This window comes from Triticum urartu, chromosome 2A (genome assembly GCF_056163025.1).
Source record: "Triticum urartu cultivar PI428250 chromosome 2A, HENAU_Tu73, whole genome shotgun sequence".
NCBI lineage: Eukaryota > Viridiplantae > Streptophyta > Magnoliopsida > Poales > Poaceae > Triticum > Triticum urartu.
Window position 1 is genome coordinate 544,339,213 of NC_141874.1, and position 4,683 is coordinate 544,343,895.

The 4,683-nt window shown below is 40.6% G+C and overlaps 1 pseudogene; it reads right to left on the reverse strand.

The window, feature by feature from the left end:
- Window positions 1–1,658: 1,658 nt before the first annotated feature.
- LOC125537236 (protein FAR1-RELATED SEQUENCE 5-like) lies at window positions 1,659–4,146 on the reverse strand (annotated as a pseudogene).
- Window positions 4,147–4,683: the final 537 nt, after the last annotated feature.

The window sequence follows — 4,683 nt, forward strand, 5'->3', positions numbered from 1 at the left end:
TCGATGGCATTAGGATGAAAGATTTTAAGAAGGTAAAAAATCATAATCATGCTTTTGGGGGGTACTTTTTGCATGTGTTGTGTGTCTGATATACTTTTGCACTCTTTTTTACCATTTTTTCTTATGCAGCAAAATATGCTTGATGTGCGGAAGACGATTGCTTCGAAGCTGTTTTCCCATCCGCTGAACAAGATCTGCCCTGCTGATGTGCACAAGGAAATCACAGTGTGTTGAAGTAGGTGAATCATAGTGCATTCAAGAAGGCGACCGCAACAGCGTTTTGAAGATGCAACTTGATAATCCTAGGAATGTAGCTTGCCAGTAGTGTGTTATGTTATCTTTTATGTCAAATGAAACTTCATGTAAAGCAAATCTTTTTGCTTCATGTGTGTTTTCTAGCATCTGCTGGCATCATAATTTGTATGACAATCATACGTTTGAGGAATTACTGGAAAGAAAACTGCTCATGAAACATTGTCTTTTTTCGGAAGGATCAGCTTGTGATAGTTGCTGGAAGAAGTATTTTTCGGCTTGTATGTCCTACTACTTGAAGCAATCAACCTATTTTTTTAGTCGAATGCTTCTGAGCAATCAATACATTTTGAGAAACACACTTTTTTAATAACTGAAAATTGTGTATTTTTCTTTTTTCCCAATCCTGGGAGAGGCTCTGCAACAATGCCTAATGAACATTTTTGCTCATCAGTAAGTGGTAGTTTTCTGTTGCCTGGCAACATTCTTTGACGCTGCCGTTAGACAAGCTTCGGCTGATCCATCTTTCGAGCTTTCCAGTTTGTGTACTGCTGGTGATACTTGTAATCTATATAAGTTGTATCTATTCCTCTTTAGTCAGCAAGCATGGTGAACTTTTCTTCATGAAAACATGGCCAAATGTTGCTGGAAATCCAATCTTGAATTATGTTGCTGTAAATTAAAGACTGCATTCGATGAATTCGTGATGAAATTGGGGAGCTAAGCTTTGCTCCTATTTATTGATTTTTTTTGGGCCTTCTCGCATTGCACTCGGAATGTATGTATGTTAGCTTTCTCATATGTTGATGGAATGTTTCATAACAGCATTACTGAGTTGGCACAGAATATCCATCCATGGCAATGTCAGTGTTACGAACGCGCACAAGTGGCATTTCACAGGACTGCAGCAATATGCAGCCACTAGAATATGGTTGGGGATTTCGCTAATCAGAGTTGGAAAAATGAAATTGCTGCATATGATTTAAGACAGCATGCTAGAAGATCAGCCTTTGTTCTGGTACTTGAAGGCAATGTTGTACCTCCATGACCGCGATGATTTTTTAGCGCAAACATAATATCAATGTTTCATTTCTTTTCACTCCCACTTTTTGCAGCAGCAATATAAACTTTTTTTAGCACAATGATCCATGTAAAGTTAAAAAATTTGTATTGCTCCCACTCCAAAATATAAACATAATAACTGAAAATTCTATATAAAGATAATATCAAACATAATATCAGTGTTCCATTTCTCTTCACTCACCACTCCAAAATGATCCATGTAAAGTTCAAACAAAATTCAGAAGGTGCACAGGGTACAAATATGTCTTCTTCAAAAATAAGCTTTTCAAGTTACTGCTACTGTTTTCTTGTACCTTGAATTCAACTACAGAAGTAAAATCTAACTATTGAGCATGTTGCTCCACTTTCGCCATCGCAGCTTGAAACTGAATGCAAGATTGCAATGTATGGCCTTCCTCGGAGCAAAACTGACATTTTGTTGTAAGGTTAGCTGCCATCATAGCCTTGTACTCGAGGAATGATTTGCAGGTTTTGATAGTGTGTTCTTCTTCACTACAAAATGAACAAGTAACTTTCCTCCTAGGTTTTGGCTTGCTTGATGACTCCACATTGTCTTCTTTATTGCTTTCTTTCTTGGCTTTTTTCTTGCTTTCTTTCTTGGCTTCTTTCTGAAGCTTCTTCTTATGCTCATCTTCTCGCTGCTCCAACAATGTATTTTTTTCTTTTTGCCCGCTCTGTTGGCCGACCTTGCTTCGGCACACGAGCAGGATTTTGCAGTGGTGCTGATGATTGTTGGTTTTCTCCAGTTGCAGCATTAGATGCACTTGCTTGAGGGGGTTGCTGCTGCTGCACCACCTCTTCCATGGACATTTGATCTTTTTTCATCGAAGCAACTATGGGCCAGAGCTGCTTTATTACATCTGTCAGGAAGTTGTAAGCTGGATCAACGGAGCATGCTTCTGCTGCCAATGCATTCAGATCTCTGCATAGTGAGTTGTACTTGAGAGTGTTTGTTTCTGGTAGTCCAAACTCAAGGAACCTCCCAGAGGTGTCCATGTTTGTCGTAGCTGCTTCGGACCACCTTTCCAGCATGTATCTACTTGGAATTTCTTGCACATTAATTTGTATCATCACCCTTATGATGTGTGAGCAAAGCACACCATTCATCTCAAAGTAATGGAAGCTACATGAGTACAGCCCCTCCTCTATCACAGCATGCACATGGTACAACTTTGGATTATCATACAAGTTTGAGTAAAGCTCAAACATGATACCTTCCTGCTCAAGATTCGGCACTTGGTTGATTATATAAGCTGTCAATGCTGCCACTTGCTCTTGGAACTTGCCAAAGACGCTACGTGTGTAGAAGTTAATAGCTTGACGCTCTATCTTGTATTTTCCCCATAGTGGTGATGTTGTCGTTTCTCCGGTGAAAGCGGCATTATCTCCACGGTCTAGCATTGTTTCTTGTAGTAGTTCATACTGCCTTACAAATGTAAAAACCGAGTTTTGTGGATGCACTAACGTCTTGAAATAAGAATTCAGCCCTTCTGATCGCCCGGTTGTGCTTGTGAAAGGGAAGAAATCATTCTTGAAGTACGCAGGAGCCCATGTCTGATGGCATTCCCACATGTTTTGTAAGTGCCTATTCTCTGTGTACTCGAAGCAATGCAGCATGTGCTGCCATGTTTCTTCAAATTCATCCACTGTCTCGGATTCATTGATGCATTCGTAGAAAGATTTCTCAAAAATTGAATCCCTTGTAAGCATCCTCCCAAGTTTCTCACGCGCCTTCCGTTGTACATGCCACTTGCAACACCTATGGACTGTGTGAGGGAACACATCAGAAATTGCAGTTTCCATTGCTCTGCACTGGTCGGTCATAAGGTTTGTTGGGTACTCGTTGTTCATCGCAAGTAACCATTGCCGAAAGACCCACTTGAAGGTTTCAATTTGCTCATTTGGAAGCAATGCACAGCCTAGGACAATAGTCTGAAGATGGTTGTTGATGCCAACGATCGGAGCAAAAGGTATGTTGTATTTGTTTGTGCAAAAGGTTGTATCAAAAAAGACACAGTCCTTGTACTTTGGGTATAGTGCTCTTGTCCTTCCGTCCACCCAAAACAATGCTTCTAGCGCATTTGTCTCCTTATTCACTTGTGTTGCATAGAAGAACTGTGGGCTTTCAGCTTGCCGCCTCTCAAAGTATTCAATTGTCATGGCCATGTCCTGAAACGCCATGGTTTGCCGCATCTCAGACCGTGCATTTGAAACATCCCTTTTGACATAACCAAGGCGCCTCTGATCACCTCCATGACAATCTCCTAGGATTCCCATGCAATCTGAGGTTGACAAGTTGCGTTCATGCAACGTCCTTATCATTTGGAGGTCTTCTCGTGGGATCTTTCGATGAGACCGGTAACTAACCTTCTCTTCCTGTTGCACCAGAGCATGTGTATGGTCTTCTGTTAAGCACGTGACAGTCCATCGGTTATCTCGGAGTCCAACGATCATGTGAGCCTTACAATCGTGACGTTGCAACCTATTCATTTTTCTTGTGTCTGCCATGTTCATCCAAAGTCTGGGGCGTTTGCTATTGTTGCTTGACTCTGTTGCAATACTATCTGTAGTGCTATCAGATTCACTTTTGCTTCCATCAGGTCGTGCATGAACACACGTGAAAGTCCTGCTAATTAGCTTTGTGGGTCCTTTGGCCTGGCTGTTTTTTGAAACAGATGTTCTGATTCCAAACCCATGCCTGAAAGCATATGCGTTGTAGAATTGCCTTGCGTCATCAACAGAATCAAAGGTCATGCCCACATATGGAACAAGTGGTTGCGATGATATTGCATCATCATCTGCATCATCCATATCTTGTTGGACATCACCAGCATTAATCATCCCTTCCATACTAACTCCATTCACAGCAGAAATTCGCCCCATGATGTAGCTCTCATCATCATCACCTCCAGCACCAGCAGCCTATGTTTGTTGTTGCAGAAAAAAGTTATCACAATGTCAGTAAAAAAAGGTATAACATGCAGGAAACTAGTGCTTCTATGTTTTGACCTCACAATACTAAATAAAATGATTCCATATCTTCTCTACCATGATCACAGTGCTACAAGCAAAGTAATCAAGTTGATTTTCCGGTTTTGTAATACAAATTGATTTTTCCTAATAGATGCAACATCTTCTATCTAACATTTTTCTAGTGTATGAACTCTGTCCAACAGGATTACTGCTTAAAGCATGCAACATAGTCAAATAGAACCAGTGCTTCATATTTTTGTAACAAGATATGCAGCATTAGCCTTAAAAATAAGCTCATATTGGGGAATTTTTTTCAGCTTTCATTTTGTACTCCCTCCGTTCAGAATTACTTGTCGTAGAAATGGATGTATCTAG